Genomic DNA, 18,192 nt, shown 5'->3' with positions numbered 1-18,192 from the left:
GCAGACCCTTCCTGAGGACAGTCCCCAACCCACTGGTTGTTTTCTTTTCCCCTCAAGCAATCTAAACTCCCTTGCCAATTCACCTGCATGGTCCATCTCCCTTCTGCTAGAATGTGAGTTCCTCTAGGGGAGAGGAACCGTATCTGGACACGGCACCTAGAATAACAGTAAGTAGTCATTCACAGCCAAGTAAGTGACTGACTCGAAAGCCCGCACTTTTGGTTTTTTCTAAGACATTTAAACTAATACTAATTAGCAGATATCACTCAGCAATTTTTTTTTTTAAGATTTTATTTATTTATTTGACAGAGAGAGACACAGCGAGAGAGGGAACACAAGCAGTAGGAGTGGGAGAGGGAGAAGCAGACTCCCCGCTGAGCAGGGAGCCCGATGCAAGGCTCCATCCCAGGACCCTGGGACCATGACCTGAGCTGAAGGTAGATGCTTAATGATTGAGCCACCCAGGCACCCCCCTTTTTTAAAGATTTAATTTACTTAGAGAAAGAGAGCATATGCGAGTGGGGGAGGGGCAGAGGGCGAGAGAAATAATCTCAAGCAGACCCCTGGATCAGCAGAGGAGCCTGATGCAGGGCTCGATCTCATGACCCTGAGATTATGACCTGAGCCGAAACCAAGAGTCGGACGCTTAACCAACTGAGCCACCCAGGCGGCCCATCACTCAACAATTTCTCAAATGATTAACCCTGTACAAGTTTCAACGAAGTAGATCTATAATGATAAATTAAAAGAAGAAACTTACACAGTATAACAGGTTTCAATTTTTTCTTTAAAGTAAGCTCTGTGCCCAACAGTGGGGGCTTGAACTCATGACCCTGAGATCAGGAGTCACATGCTCTACCGACTGAGCCAGCCAGGTGCCCCAACAAGTTTCAGTTTTTAAAAATTGTTGCTGAGCGCACCCATGTACACAGCCTGAAAAGCCACATAACACAGGCTTGTACTAGAAGAGCAGTCCTCTACCTCAACAGGCCCTCGCTCCTGAGAGGCAGCACTTTCTGTCTTTCCTCCACTATTTACCTCCACCTTGTTGAACAGCATGCTTTATCTTTGTACCCTTTTCAGTCCAGACATTATCTAGTAACTCCCTAGTAAAAAGGGGTTTCACTCAGGGGCGCCTGGGTGGCTCAGTCGGTTAAGCATCAGACTCTTGATTTTGGCTCAGGTCACGATCTCAGGGCCGTGGGATCAAGCCCTGCGTCCGGCGCTGTGCTTGGTGCAGAGTCTGCTTGAGATTCTCTCTCTCCCTCTGCCCCTCCTCCTTTCGCTCGCTCTCTCTCCAAAAAAAAAAAAAAAAAGGTTTCACTCAAAAACCACCATACCCAATGTTCACGCACTCACCTCCCCTTGCCCTGTTGGTCAAATCAATACTATTTACATTATTATACCATAAAAATGTACTCTGATTACAGTTCCTTTCTTTGGCATCTATCTTCCCCCTTAGAGATAGCAACTGCATCTTTTCTTTCACCTGCTTGGTTTTACATGTACTGATCAACGCAGGCTCTGAGATGTCAGAAAAGGTCCACAAAGCTCCCTCCGTGCAGTCTGATGCGAGAGGTGATCCAATGGTTTCAATTCCTTTTTTCTTGAAGACAGGCCTCCGTCAGGCCTGTCATTTTCCTACTTCATCTACACTGATTATTCTCTAGACCTGCGCACAGCTGCCATTCCTGCCTTCCCCCCTCCTCCTGTTCCGATTCCATCCTTCCTCTATGTTGACTTACTGCCTAGTTTAAGGGCTCACACCTTCTGACAGCTTCCCAAGAAAGGCTGTGTGAACAGGAAGTTTCAAACACGACGGATCTCAAAACAAGTTTTTATTTTATGCACACACTTTATCACTAATTTGGACGAGAACTAAATTGTAAGCTAGACACAATTTTCCCTCAGCATTTAAGGCCTGGTGCTACTATCTTCCAGCTTCCGGCACTGCTGCTGATAAATCTAAAGGAAATTTGACTCGGAATCTTTTGTGCAGGTCTCTTTCTTTCTATATGAAAGTAAGTTTTCTAAGATTCTTCCCAATCTCTGCTATTCTGACATTTCAACATAATGTGCCTCGGTGTGGGGTTCTGTCCCCGACCTGAGCTCTCTGTGGGCCAAGTCAACCCGGACACACTCAATCCTACATATCTCCTCTGTTCTCTTCCTGAAATTCTGATTCCATGCTTCTCGGACCTTCTACAGTAATCCCCTGCTTTCCTTTCTAGGTTCTTAGTGTTCTCTCTGAAAGATTTCTACTATATTTTTAAATTCCTGGTGTCATGTTTCTCATCTTCAAGAACTCTTCCTTGTTCCCTGCCTTATTTTACTAGAGACTATTATGTCCAACAGATGGAATACCCTCTCCTCTTTGAAGTAAATATCAAGAACTTATCTAAACTTGTCTTCAAGTTGCTTTTTTCCCCCCTTATCTGTTTTTGTTCTTGATCATGTTCATGGCATTCCTGAAATGTTTGGTGTTCCTAAGCCATCCAATTTAATATTTAAGAAGGGGGCACTAAAAAGCTGGTTACAAAGTTTGTTTTTGTGGTTTTTTAAATTTTATTTATTTGAGAAAGAGAGCAAGAGCACAGGCGGGGGGTGGGGCAGAGGGAGAGGGACAAGCAGGCTCCCCACTGAGTGGGGAGCTCAATCCCAGGACCCTGGGACCATGACACGTGCCAAAGGCAGATGCTTAACAGACTGAGCCACCCAGGTGCCCCTGGCTAGAAGTTTTCTGTACCTGGAAAGGACCACTCAATGAGTGACCTATCCAGAGAAGGCAACAAGTTCCCCACCTGGGGCCCACCAGTCAGGCTGTCAGGGGACTGGTGACCCAGTTAAGGAGACTGCCACCTCTCAGCCTCTCATTTTCTGCTGGGCCTGCTGTCCCCAGGTAAATGGGGAGAAGTCTTTTCCCAGGGGTGGGAGGGGGGCAGTGAGAAGGGTATTCCTGGGCTGATTCCTCACACTGAGTTTCAACTCCTTCCCTCACCCACTCAGAAGCCCTGACACTTCCCGTTCCTCAGTCAAGTCAGGCTCTGCAAATCAGTTTGCTTTTAGTTGGCTTCTCCGCCAGCATTTACATTTCAGTTCCTTCTGGCTGCTAATAACTCTGCTATTCAGGATCCATCTGCTTTCCATCTTCAAGATTCTGTGGACATCTCTCCTCTCCACTTCTTTGTCCTTGTTGGCTTATTCATATATTAAATATATCGAAAGCTAAGCCACATTCTCTCATCAGGACAGAGTCAGAACAACTAGAATCAGGGGCGCCTGGGTGGCTCAGCCGTTAAGTGTCTGCCTTCGGCTCGGGTCATGATCCCAGGGTCCTAGGATTGAGCCCCACATCGGGCTCCCTGCTCAGCGGGAAGCGTGCTTCTCTCTCTCCCACTTTCCCTGCTTGTGTTCCCTCTCTCGCTGTGTCTCTCTTTGTCAAATAAATAAAATCTTAAAAAAAAAAAAAGAACTAGAATCATCCACCTGCATCTTTTAAGGTGCAACAATTCAAAAGCCGCTAAATACAAATATATATGGAAAACTAGAGATAGGAAAGTATAAACAAAATCATAAGCTTTTATTTTTTATTATTTAAATATAATGCCCATTAAGAAAATAAAAGTCTGATCCTTTATTCAAAGATTATTTCATTGGGGATGACTGAGTGGCTCAGTCGGTTAAATGTCTGCCTATGATCCCAGGGTGCTGGGATCAAGTCCAGCATCAGGCTCCTTGCTCAGCAGGGAGCCTGCTTCTCCCTCTGCCTGCCACTCCCTCTGCTTGTGCTCTCTCTCTCTCTCTGACAAATAAATAAAATTTTTAAAAAAAGATATGTCATTGGATCACTTTACAATTATGCTACAGTCAACATATTATTGGTTGAACTGTATCCCCAAAAAAACTCGTATTTGAAGTCCTAACCCCCACTACCTCCACACGTGATGTTATCTGGAAGTCAGGTCACTGCAGATGCAATTAAGGTGAGGTCATACTGGAGTATGGTGGGTCCCTAATCCAATAGGACTGCTGCCCTTACGAGACACACACACACACACACACACACACACGGGGAGAAGGCCATGTAAAGACTGGAGCCGTGCTGCCAAAAGCCAAGGGACCTCCAGAAGCTAGGAGGGAGGCCGGGAACAGACCCTTCCAATAGCACTTTCCGAGGGAGCACCGCCCTACCCTCCGGACAACCTGGGCTTGGACTTCTAGCCTCCAGACCAGTCCAACAATACATTTCTCTTCCTTCAGCCACTCAGTTTGTGGTACGTTGTTACAGCAGCCCTAGAAAATGAATACACTGGGCAAACTGGTAGACTCAGGATCCACATTTGGGGAGCTAATAGTCTTAGAGACAAGAGCCAGGCACAGAGAAACCCAGAACTACACTATAACACATGCATTATGAATGAGGTGAGGAAGTGGAGACGGAGTGCAGTGTACTCTGAGAAGAGCTACAAGCGGAGACAGGTACAGGGCAGGGCACAGGACAGAACAGCCGGGGAGGTGGGGGTGGGGGGGGTGGGGGGGTTGGCGGGGGAGGGCGAAGGGCCAAGTCTTCAGACCCTCTCCTCCAGAAAAACTGGGCTTGGGCTCTCTTCCAGCTCGAGTGGGACTTGCTAGGCATACTTGAGAAGGTGGAAGGGTATGACCTGGGAAGATGAGGTAGAGACAGGAAGTCAGGTAGGAAGCCGCTGCATTCACCCAGAAGAAAGGCTGATGAACAAACACCCGAGCAGCGTGGGCAGGAAAGGGACTGGAGAAATGTGGACAGGATTTGAACAAGAGATACGAAAGAAGTGTCAAAATGATGCCAACTTTCTAATTCTGGCAACTAGAGAGCAGTGGAGCTAATAACCAAAGGAACTGAAAAGGGTAGGAAGGAGGGGATTGGAGGATAATGTGGGCTGGAATCATGAATTTGCAATTTAATAACAGGTTGAAAGAATTTTAAGCCCAGAGAATAGATAGGATCATCTGAGGCGACTGCATTTAAAAAGGAGAAGGGGCACCTGGGTGGCTGAGTCAGTTTAACCATCCGCCTTCAGCTCAGGACATGATCTCAGGGTCTTGGGATGGAGCCCCGCATCAGGCTCCCTGCTCAGTGGGGAGTTGGCTTCTCCCTCTCCCTTTCCTTCTGCCCCTACCTGCTGCTCGTGCTTCTCTCTCTCTCAAATAAACAAAATCTTTTAAAAAATAAAAAGGACATAACCATAAGAAATATCAACATTTAATGGGCATGCACAGAAGGAAGGTCAGTGACTGAGGTGGAAGGACCAGGAAAGTATGTCAGAGAAGCCTTATCAAGAGAGCTGAAGCAGCAGATTCAAATGTTCTCAGGAAATTTCGGTGGTCATGAAATCACCAGTCACTTCAATGTGGTGGCAGTGCTAGAAACAAGGTCACATGAACCCAGGTGACAAATGAGAGGTGCGAAAACAGCCTAGGAGTATAGACTAGGGATCTCCAAGTTGGGTGTGCCAGGTCCCCCCCCACTACAGAAATACTACAACTGTGTTGATCTCATTCTGCACACTGCAAGACCTCGAGGCAGGACAATGTTTACAATAGTTGGAAGTGGGAGGAGCAATAACCATAGAAATCTATCGTACCACACAGAAGTTTCTCTCTTGGTCGCTTCATGGTGAAGTACTTGCGAAGAGTCATGGAATTGAGAAATAAGTTAAGGGGCACCTGGGTGGCTCAGTTGATTAAGCATCCGACTCTTGATTTCCACTCAGGTCATAATCTCAGGGTTGTAAGATAGAGCCCCATGTGGGCTCCATGCTCAGTGGGGAGTCTGCTGGAGATCCCCTCTCCCTCTGCCCCTTCCCCCCCCTAAAATAAATAAATCTTTAAAAAAAAGAAATTTTAAAAAAAAGAAGTCAATATATTTTTCTTGGGGTGCTTGGGTGGCTCAGTTGGTTTAGCATCTGCCTTCAGCTCAGGTCATGATCTCACAGGGTCCTGGGATCGAGCACCACATCAGGTTCCCTGCTCAGCACGGAGTCTGCTTCTCCCTCTCCCTCCTGCTCATGTGCGCGCTCTCTCTCACATAAATAAAATCTTAAAAAAAAAAAAGAGGAAGATACACCAGAATCAATCTCTCTCCCTCCTGTACACAGAGGAAAGCCCATGTGAGGACACAGAGAGAAGGCAGAAATCAACCCTGCTGACACCTTGATCTTGAACTTCCAGCCTCTAGAAATGCGAGAAAATAAATTTATTCGTTTAAACCACCCAGTCTGTGGTATTTTGTTACAGTGGCCCTAGCAAACCTAATTCAATCATATCACTGTCACATTGCATATGAATACAACGTTCAAAGGAAAGTTTGTGCCTTGGCTACATAGGTACAAAAAAAATAAAACTTTTTAGAATATAAATTAATAATTTACTCATTTTGTAACATGAATATGCAGAAGACTTTAATTAAAAGCATAGTGTGATGTGAACTGGCTACAAAAACTACAAGAAAAATCTGAAGAATATTGGTTGATAATGATTACATTTAGGCTTTTCAACTTTTGCAATGCTCCTTTAAATTGATATTAATAGTACTGAGCTGATACAAGAGTTAGCAGATTTACTTAAATGATAGTTCTGAATTTCCAGACTTTTGTTTCAAGGTGAAATTAATTCTAAGGGCGCCTGGGTGGCTTAGTCAGTTAAGCATCCAACTCTTGATTTCAGCTCAGGTCATGATCTCAGGGTCATGGGATCGAGCCCCGAGTTGGGCTCCACACTCAGCAGGGAGTCCTCTTGTCCCTCTCCCTCTGCTCCCCCACCCCCGCTGCTCACGCGCACCTCTTTTTCCCAAATATTTTTTAAAAAATAAAGAACATGAACCAGCTTTATCAACATAGACACAAATATCAAAGGAACACGATTTTTTTTAAACTCCACTCAGTTATTACAAAACGTTTGTGTTTGGAACAACTTGAGAATGTCTACTTTGCCAACTGTAAATTTCATGAAATCTAAATAAAAATCAAGTATTTCTGATGAAGACTGCCATCCAAGTTGAGATGTGGCTATAAATGTAAAATATATGCAGAACTTCAAAGACTTAGTATGTAAATTTTTAATATGCAAAATACCTCAATTTTATTACATGTTGATTTTATAACATGATTACATATATTGAAATGATACATTGGGTTAAATAAAATATAATGGTTAAACTAATTTCATCTACTTTTTTTTTAAGTAGGCTCCACATTCAACATGGGGCTTGAATTCACAACCCTGAGATCAAGAGTCACATGCTCTATGAAATGAGCCAGCCTGGATCCCCCATCTATTTTTTGGTTTTTAAAAAAATGTCAACTAGAAAAATTTTAACTATATATATATATATATATGTGGCTGGCATTGAGCACTGTGCTCAATGTTCAGTTAACATTGTGCTAGGAGGTATGACCTGAATGCCTTTTTTCATTCACCTTTACATTCCATATAAATGCATTTTCCTTTCTTTCATCAAGAAGACTAAGGCTAGGGGCGCCTGGGTGGCTCAGTTGTTAAGCGTCTGCCTTCGGCTCAGGTAGTGATCCCAGGGTCCTGGGATCAAGCCCCGCACTGGGCTCCCTGCTCCGCGGGAAGCCTGCTTCTCCCTCTCCCACTCCCCCTCCTTGTGGTCCCTCTCTCGCAGTCTCTCGGTCAGAAAATAAATAAAATCTTAAAAAAAAAAAAAAAAAAAAAAAACTAAGGCTAGCAAGAGTTTCCGGTGATTGGAAGAAGGGGGTAGGTACTCAGATGGTTCCCTGAGCAATCTTCAGGCTGCCAAGAATTAAATGGGTTAAGAGCCACAAAGCTTCCCTGAAGAGGCTAGGCTAGTTCAAGAGAGACAAGTGGTTCCAAGTAAAATAATGAACAGAAATTAAACAGGAAAAAGACATTTCTTGAGACATTTCTCCTTATAAGAGATTCAGTATTAAAAGCAGGGGAGGGGGGCATAGAGGATTCAGTATAGGTTATGTAAGTGGGTTAAGTGCCAAGAGCCGAAGTTCTTATTTTATCCAATTCCGGGGGGGGGGGGGGCGGGAGGAGCGGAGGTGGACACTCTCCTCCATCCCCCAAACTTCTTAGATCCACAAATATGAAAGAAACCGTCATTGAGACATAAACAAACAAATCCCTCTTCTTCCAGGCTTCTGACAACCACAGAACACAATCCAAGGGCCGTCCAAAGACAATAAAAATAACCAGAACAGAGCATATATGATATGATGTTCATATCCCATAGGTATTGCTGATTCAATTATATTTGTTTTAAGTCAGTAAACATTTTAAAGACCTTATAAGAGCAGGCTCTAAAGACAATAAAACGAACAAGTCCTCACATGCACAGAGGCTTGGCTTGGTCAGGGAGACAATTCTGTAAACAAAATAATCCTAATAAAGAAGGAAAGCTTCTTAAACTCTGTCATATAGGAGGTCCCCAACTTCTGTCTGACTGGTTCCTAAATGACAGTTAAAAGTTAAGCCCAAATAAAAGGTGCAGTGATGGTACCCCTGGGATCTATAGGTTTATTATTATAAACTGGGAGTCCATTCCTGAATAAATATGAAAATAAGAGAAAAAAGAGCAGACACAAATACTGTTATAAACTTAAGTATTTCGATCATAAAAGTTCTTTTGGAGTGTGTCCTTCATGGGCTAGAGTGGCTGAGGCTTCTTAAAATACTTAAATCTAAGGAAGTACAGAGAGATGACATCTTTTCCTGGAAAATTTCCCTGGAACAAGCTTGAGTACCCTTTGTGGCTCTAAAAACCTTAGTATTTCCCTCAAGTTTACACACCTGGATGATTCTCATTGCTGATTCATTACGCAAGAATGCGTCAATCACGTCAAGGAAGGAGTCAGGCATTTTTCCAAAGATACATATTTAGGGATTTCTTACTTCCAAATTCAACTAACTTTTCTGGAGAACTCTGTGGCATTTCCATAACCCTTGTAGCCTTCCCAAGTGCTGATTTTTTTTTTTTTAAGATTTTATTTATTTATTTGACAGAGAGAGAGAGAGACAGCGAGAGAGGGAACACAAGCAGGGGGAGTGAGGGAGGGAGGGAGAAGCAGTCTCCCCACTGAGCAGGGAGCCCAATGTGGGGCTCGATCCCAGGACCTGGGACCATGACCTGAGCCACAGGCAGCTGCTTAACGACTGAACCACCCAGGTGCCCCGAATGCTGATTTTCTTAAAAATCCACCTAGGGCGCCTGGGTTGCTCAGTTGGTTAAGCGACTGCCTTCGGCTCAGGTCATAATCCTGGAGTCCCGGGATCGAGTCCCACATCGGGCTCCCTGCTCAGCGGGGAGTCTGCTTCTCCCTCTGACCCCCCTCCCTCTCATGCTCTCTGTCTCTCATTCTCTCTCTCGCAAATAAATAAAATCTTTAAAAAAAAATTTTTTTTTAAATAAATAAGTAAAAAATCCACCTAATCATTTTTTTTTTCCTGAAGCAATCAAACCATCCTTTTCTTGGGCTAAAAACCTCTTTCCTTTGATGATTTACGGACATTGCCCAGACCAAGCGTAATCACTTACTCTTTACAATAACCTGCCATTTTAATTTGAATTCAAACACATCATAAAAGCAAATCAATAAAAGGCAGATGACAGCTTGGCAACCATCAGCAAATTTCAAACCATTGTATTTTGGATGAAAAACTGACAACCACTTTGCTAAACTGATTTTATATATTCCCAAATAGTAAAAAAAAAAAGTCTCACCAAATAGTAAGAAGCCTTTATTCTTTAATATATCACTACAATCCACAACCATATATGTGTATGTGTGCCATGTATACACACACATATATGTACATATACACAAACTCAACAGTTCTTAAAAATTTACCCAATGAAAATTGAATATGCTTTGAGAGCACCACCAACCATACCAGTTTATAAAACACCAGCCCTACTGCAAGTGTTTATATGTCCTTAGTGGTAGATTAGCCTCTAAATGATGTCAACCCAAACGCTGCAAGAAAATTATTCCTACCAACACAGTGCCCTTACCACCACATACCCAGAGTCGCAAAGTCTCCTCAGCATTTAGGCACAGAGGTAATTTTCAGCACACACACTTGGTCTACAAAAATCTCTCATTTTTCTTCTGAACAGTCTTACAAAGTCATCAGAATCAGTTCACATTAAACCTTTCAAAGACTAGCAGGTCAAGCAGCTATTTATGTATAGTACTATCTGGTATCTTAGTACCTCAGCCAAATTTGAGCAATCCAGATTGGCATGCTTAGAATGACTCTCCTTGTCTCTTGGGAACAGCTATTAAGTAGCTCAATGAAAGAATTTTTGCAACTCATCTCTAATACTTAATGCCAGGATGTAAGCAAGTGTTCATATTAGGTTAAAGTGACTTCTTTGGCCCTATGGAAAAAACTGGTTTCAAACATTTCCAAAAGTATGTAAGACTAATAGTTGCCTATATCACATCACAAAAGCCCTGTGTTAATCTCAGTAATATTTAACATGATATTTTACTTGGCCAACAATGAACTCAACCTATGATGGTATAAAATAATGTAACCTTACTGACCTTCTGATCACTTGTCTCTTTGCTTTCTTCCAAACATTTGCTCCCCTTACACCCCCAAACATCCCAAATACTGGATATGGCAATGATGTGATATCCAAAGGAAATATATCTTCACAGGGGGTGGGGGGATGGGTTAGCCTAGTGATGGGTATGAAAGAGGGCACGTATTGAATGGAGCACTGGGTGTTATACGCGAACAATGAATCATGAAACACTACATCAAAAACTAATGATGTAATGTATGGTGATTAACATAATAAAATTAAAAAAAGAAAAAGAAATATATCTTCACAAATGACCAAGTAAGAAGAATGCTAAAAATACTATACCTATAATACTATCTCTTCTTAGTAAGGGGCGCCTGGGTGGCTCAGTTGGTTGAGGGACCTGGTTTGGGCTCAAGTCATGATGTTGGGTCATAAGATCGAGCCCTGAATCAGGCTCCATGTTCAGCGTGCAGTCTGCTTGGGATTCTTTCCCTCTCCCTCTACACCCCTCCCTGCCCCGCTCCCTCACTTGTTCTCGCTCTCAAATAAATAAAATCCTTTTTTTTAAGATTTTATTTATTTATTTGACAGAGAGAGACACAGCGAGAGAGGGAACACAAGCAGGGGGAGTGGGAGAGGGAGAAGCAAGCTTCCTGCAGAGCAGGGAGCCCAATGAGGGGCTTGATCCCAGGACTCTGGGATCATGACCTGAGCCGAAGGCAGACGCTTAACGACTGACCCACCCAGGTGCCCCTAAATAAAATCTTTAATAAAAATAAAAATAATAATGTGTACTGAAGCAACCATCATTACCTCAAATGGGACTTGAAGTTTATGTTCTATTTCCTTTAGCTTCTTGGAGACAGATGTAAATCCTGCTCTCGTAATATCAGATTACCATATGGATATTTTAATGAAATCCATCCATCCAGTGTATCTACAATATGCCTTCACTTCCATTATTCTGTGACAAGTTCAACTTCTTCACTCACTACATATACATACATAAAACCACATGTAATGGCTCAGCTTGGCTAGGAGCTTATCAGGTTTTGCATCTAATCTTTTAAAATCAATACTTAAAACATTTTACTGATTTTAATCTCTCCTGATTACTATTTCCCTTGTTTAAAAACAACACTAACCAATCTTCAATCTCAATGACTTGTATCAATTCACAAAATTAATCTTTCATAATGATAGCTCAGCAGGATATTTTATTAATGTAGATTCTGAGGAATCTAATCAAGCCTCATTTATCTTAAGAGTTGCTTTAAAAAGAGGTGCCGGGCTTGCCTAGTCAGTACAGCTTGCAACTCTTATCTCAGGGTCATGACTTTGATCCCCACATTGTGTGTAGACAATTACCTTAAAAAAAAAAAAAAAAAAAAAGAGCTGCTATAAGGAAAGACATTTACATAGCATTAAGCAGAAATCATCTTCCAAAGGGAGTGGGGGCAGAGCAGAGTCCAACCAGACCATCAAAGAAGATTCTGTTATGAAAGGTGGTTTTCAGGTCACCTGAAACCTGCCATGAGTAATAAACATTTATTGCAAGAGATCATTTCAATCCAACTCTCTTTCTCCTCTTTTCAACAGGGTTGAAAATTCTCTGCCTATGGATAACAGAGAGGTGACAGCGGCGGAGTATAAGACAAAAATGGCAACCCACATTCAACCTCCCTCAAGAACCCAGAGTCTCGGGCGCCTGGGTGGCTCAGTTGGTTAAGCGACTGCCTTCCGCTCAGGTCATGATCCTGGAGTCCCAGGATCAAGTCCCATCGGGCTTCCTGCTCAGCAGGGAGTCTGCTTCTCCCTCTGACCCTCCTCCCTCTCCTGCTGTCTCTCATTCCTGCTCTCAAATAAATAAATAAAATCTTTAAAAAAAAAAAAAGAACCCAGAGTCTCCTTCCCATCTGAAGGAGGCCGGTGCTACTTGGGTATTGCTGCCAGATCTTCCAATTTTTTTTAAAACTGGAAAGGAATTTTAACATAAAATCCATGTTATTTGGAAGTGATGGTTTTTTTTTTTTAAGATTTTATTTTTCTACACCCAATGTGCAACTCAAACTCACGACCCTGAGATCAAGAGTCGCATGCCCCATCGGCTGAGCCAGCCCTGCGCACCGGAAATGGTGATGTTCAATTTTGTATTTGAATTTAAAATACAATGAAGCCCAACTTGGTGAGAGACAAATAAAACAGAAGTCCAGGCCACATGCTGTCTGCAGACTGCAGGTTTTCCACCTCCATTTGGTGGTTATGTACCAGGAATCACAGTTAGTAGGGATGACAGTTAATTTCAGAAGCCTAAAAGTCATCAAACACCTAGTACCCAGAAGTTATAGTATAAACTACAATTAATCATATATCAATTAGAAAAAACTTGATTACGGAAAATCATGTTAAAGACCTAACACTTAATATTAAGATGACAATACTGCTGAAAGTAATCTAGCAGTTCAGGGCAATCCCTATCAAAATTTTCTGCAGAAATTTTTTTTTTCTTTAAGATTTTATTTATTTGAGAGAGAGAGAGCATGAGCAGGGGGAGAAGCAGGGAGAAGCAGAGAGAGAGGGAGAAGCAGGCTCCCCAATAAGCAGGGAGCCCGATGCAGGGCTCGATCCCAGGACCCTGGGATTATGACCTGAGCCAAAGGCAGATGCTTAAGCGACTGAGCCACCCAGGTGCCCCTGCAGAAATTTTTTTAGAAATCTTAAAAATTCATATGGAATCTCACACTCTCGAAAAAGAACAAAGTTGGAAGACTTAAGCTTCCTGACTTCAAAACTTACCACAAAGCTACCTATAAAATAAAAACAGTGGGGTACTGGCACAAAAATGGACATACAGAATGTAGAACTCAGAGTCACCTGCAAAAGAATGAAGTTGAACCCTTACTTTAAACCACAAACAAAAATTAACTCAAAATGGATCAAAGACCTAAACCCAAGAGCTATAAAGACAAAACCCTGAGGGTATAGCCTGAGTGGGGCTCAATCCCAAGACCCTGAGATCATGACCTGAGCCGAAGTCAGATGCTTAAGCGACTTAGCCACCCAGGCACCCCAAAAGATAAAAATCTTAAAAGAAAACATAAGGGCAAATCTTCGTATTTTATTTGGCAATGATTCCTTAGATAATGAAACCAAAAGCACAGAAACACACACACACACACAAAAAATAGCTGAACTGGACTTTATCAAAATTAGAAACTTCTCTACAAAAGACACTATATCAAGAGAGTGAAGACAACCCAAAGAATGGGAGAAAATATTTATAAGTCACATATCTGATAAGGGATGAATATTTAGAACATATAAAGAACTACAACTTGGGGCACCTGGGTGGCTCAGCTGTTAAGCGTCTGCCTTTGGCTCAGGTCATGATCCCAGGGTCCTGGGATCAAGCCCCGCATTGGGCTCCTTGCTCCACAGGAAGCCTGCTTCTCCCTCTCTCACTCCCCCTGCTTGTGTTCCCTCTCTCCCTGTGTCACTCTGTGGAATAAATAAATAAAAATCTTTAAAAAAAAATTTGAAGAACTACAACTCAACAACAAAACCCAACTCAAAATGCGAAAAAGACTTGAATTAACATTTCTCCAAAGATACACAAATGGCCAACATGAAAACACGCTCCACATCACTAAGCTTTAGGGAAATGAAAATCACAATGAGAAACCATTTCACACCCATTAGGATGGCTATTACCCAAAAAATAGAAACAACCACTGGCAAGAATGTGGAGAAATTAGAACCCTTGCGCATTGATGGTGAGAATGTAAAATGGGGCAGTCACTATGGAAGACAATTTGCAGTTCCCAAAAAGCTCCACAAAGAATTTCCGTATGACCCAGCAATTCCACTTTTCAGTACATACCCAAAAGAACTGAAACAGGGACTCAGATACAAGTACAGCCATGTTCACAGCAGCAGTATTCACAACAGCCAAAGAGTGGAAACATCCCAAATGTCCATCAACAGATGAATGAATAAACAGAATGTGGTATACACACACACAAGGGAATATTATTCAGTTTAAAAAAGGAATGCCATTCTGATACATTTACTTTGAAAACAGTATAATGCCTTATAAGAACATTTATAAGAATCAGCAACTTCGTAAGAGAGGTTCCCAGGGGGATTTGGGGTGGGCAAGAGACAGGGAGTTAATGGGATTATAATGGGTTCAGAGTTTCTGTTTGAATGATGAAATGGACAGTGCTGATGGTTGCAGGGCACTGTGAACGTACTTAATGCCACTGAACTACACACTTAAAATTGACCACTTTAAGCATTTTTATGTTATGTATATATTACAATAAAAAAAATTATGGGGCGCCTGGGTGGCTCAGTTGGTTAAGCGTCCGACTCTTGATTTTGGCTCAGGCCATAATCTCAGGGTTGTGAGATGGAGCCCTGTACCAGGCTCCATGCTGGGTGTGAAGCCTACTTAATATTCTCTCTCCTCCTCTCTCCTTACCCCTCCCCCACACATCCGGTGTGCACTTAAAAAAAAAAAGGAAGGAAGGAAAAGAAATTTTAAAAAAAAAGGAAGGAAGGAAAAGAAATTTCAGTTGTACAATTTAGAGAAATTTTATATCTTTGGGCTGACATATGTAAAGTATCTGAAAGTAAACCCTAGAAATAAGTATTTTAAAAAAAGATAAACTGGATTAAAATCATCTATTATTTTTAATTTTTTATTAACATATATTATTTGTTTCAGGGCTACAGGTCTGTAATTCATCAGTCTTACACAATTCACAGCACTCACCATAGTACATACCCTCCCCAATATCCATCACCCAGCCACCCCATCTCTCCCACCCCCCTCTACTCCAGGAACCCTCAGCTTGTTTGCTGACATTGAGTCTCTTATGGTTTGTCTCCCTCTCTGGTTTAGTCTTGTTTCATTTTTCCCTCCCTTCCCCTATGATCCTCTGTCTTCGTCCTCAAATTCCTCGTATCCATGAGATCATATGGTACTTGTCTTTCTCTGATTGACTTATTTCGCTTAGCATAATACCCTCTAGTTCCATCCACGTCGTTACAAATGGCATGATCTCATTTTTTGATGGCTGCGTAATATTCCCCAGTATGTCTGTGTGGGTGTGCGCATACACACACACACACACACACACACCACATCTTCTTTATCCATTCATCTGTCGATGGACAGCTTGGCTCTATCCCTAGTTTGGCTATTGTGGACATTGCTGCTATAAACATCGGGGTGCATGTACCCCTTCGGATCCCTACATTTGTATCTTTGGGGTAAATACCCAGTAGTCCAATTGCTGGGACGTAGAGTAGCTCTATTTTCAACTTTTTGAGGAACCTCCATACTGTTTTCCAGAGTGGCTGCACCAGCTTGCATTCCAACAGTGTAGGAGGGTTCCCCTTTCTCCGCACCCTCACCAACATCTGTCATTTCCTGACTTGTCAATTTTAGCCATTCTGACTGGTGTGAGGTGGTATCTCATTGAAGTTTTGATTTGGATTTCCCTGATGCCGAGTGATGTTGAGCACTTTTTCATGTGTCTGTTGGCCATTTGGATGTCTTCTCTGCAGAAATGTCTGTTCATGTCTTCTGCCCATTTCTTGACTGGAGTATTTGTTCTTTGGGAGTTGAGTTTGATAAGTTCTTTATAGGTTTTGGATACTAGCCCTTTATCTGATATGTCATTTGCAAGTATCTCCTGGTTTTGTTGACTGTTTCCTTTGCTATGTAAAAGCTTTTTATCTTGGGGTGCCTGGGTGGCTCAGATGGTTGCACATCTGCCTTTGGCTCAGGTCATGATCTCCAGATCCTGGGATCAAGCCCCGCATCGGGCTCCCAGCTCAGCAGGGAGTCTGCTTCGCCCTCTACCTCTCCCCCTGCTTGTGCTCTCTCTCTCTCAAATGAATAAAATATATTTTTTTAAGATTTTATTTATTTATTTGAGAGAGAGAGAATGAGAGAGAGAGAGCACATGAGAGGGGGGAGGGTCAGGGGCGAAGCAGACTCCCTGCTGAGCAGGGAGCCTGATGTGGGACTCATCAGGGACTCCAGGATCATGACCTGAGCCAAAGGCAGTCGCCTAACCAACTGAGCCACCCAGGCACCCTTAAATGAATAAAATCTTTAAAACATTAAAAAAAAAAAAAAAAAAAAAAGCTTTTTATCTAGACGAAGTCCCAATAGTTCATTTTTGCCCTTGCTTCCCTGGCCTTTGGCCATGTTTCTAGGAAGAAGTTGCAGCAGCTGAGGTCAAAGAGGTTGCTGCCCGTGTTCTCAAGGATTCTGATGGATTCTTGTCTCACATTTAGGTCTTTCATCCATTTTGAGTCTATTTTTGTGTGTGGTGTAAGGAAATGGTCCAGTTTCATTCTTCTGCATGTGGCTGTCCAATTTTCCCAACACCATTTGCTGAAAAGACTGTCTTTTTTCCATTGGACCGTCTTTCCTGCTTTGTCAAAGATTAGTTGACCACAGAGTTGAGGGTCCATTTCTGGGCCCTCTATTCTGTTCCATTGATCAATGTGTCTGTTTTTGTGCCAGTACCATGCTGTCTTTGTGATTTGTAATACAGCCTGAAGTCCGGAATTGTGATGCCACCAGCCTGGCTTTTCTTTTTCAACATTCCTCTGGCTATTCGGGGTCTTTTCTGGTTCCATACAAATTTTAGGATTATTTGTTCCATTTCTTTGAAAAAAGTGGATGGTATTTTGATAGGGATTGCATTAAATGTGTAGACTGCTCTAGGCAGCATAGACATTTTCACAATATTTGTTCTTCCAATCCATGAGCATGGAACATGTTTCCATTTCTTTGTCTTCCTCAATTTCTTTCACGAGTATTGTATAGTTTTCTGAGTACAGATTCTTTGCCTCTTTGGTCAGATTTATTCCTAGGTATTTTATGGTTTGGGGTGCAACTGTAAATGGGATCGACTCCTTAATTTCTCTTTCTTCTGTCTTGGTGGTGGTGTATAGAAATGCAACTGATTTCTGTGCACTGTAAAATCATCTATTTTAAAAGACTGGAGAAGTGTTGACTATCATTTTTCCAACAACCTAAAAGGCTTCTTTCATTTATGATTTTAGTAGCTATATGCTGCTTTCAGCTATAGTGTTATTTGTGCTGTCACAATGCCCTGCATGTAGCAATTTAATAAATATGGGCTAATAATGATGACTGTGAAGAATTCCAAATGAACCAGTTACCATAGAGAGTCTTCAAATTTAGAACAAGTTATTACAGAGGTTCTTTTAAATGTCAATTTAAGATACAGCTAAAATGAGAAAAAAAAAAGGCGTCATTCATTGCATATTGTTTATATTAGAGAAAACCAGAAATGTGAATATCCAATTATAAAGGAATGAATTCAATAAATTAGAGATAAATTATAGAATAAGATGATCCCGGCTTTTATATATATTATTGAAAAAATGGGCACGTTCAAAGATATGCATGTTATTTGGGGGTTCTGCTACTAGAAAGGTAATGATTTATACAAATCTCAATTACTCCCAGTCTTTCAGGACAAAAAATACCCTGGAAAACTTAATTCCAGAATCTAAAAACATTCCATCATAGGGGCGCCTGGCTGGCTCAGTCAGAAGAGCATGCAACTCTTGATCTCAGG

At 42.1% G+C, this 18,192-nt stretch overlaps 1 protein-coding gene across 2 annotated transcripts in view; it reads right to left on the bottom strand.

Annotated features, from left to right (window-relative positions):
- APLP2 (amyloid beta precursor like protein 2) overlaps window positions 1-18,192 on the bottom strand; it is an 86,653-nt gene that overhangs the window by 49,192 nt on the left and 19,269 nt on the right. The window lies entirely within an intron of this gene.

The sequence above is a fragment of the Mirounga leonina genome, unplaced genomic scaffold (assembly GCF_011800145.1).
Source record: "Mirounga leonina isolate KUSES-001 unplaced genomic scaffold, KU_Mleo_1.0 Mir_153, whole genome shotgun sequence".
Taxonomy (NCBI): domain Eukaryota; kingdom Metazoa; phylum Chordata; class Mammalia; order Carnivora; family Phocidae; genus Mirounga; species Mirounga leonina.
Note: the sequence above shows the minus strand (reverse complement) of the source record. Positions and strands in the feature narration are given on the sequence as shown.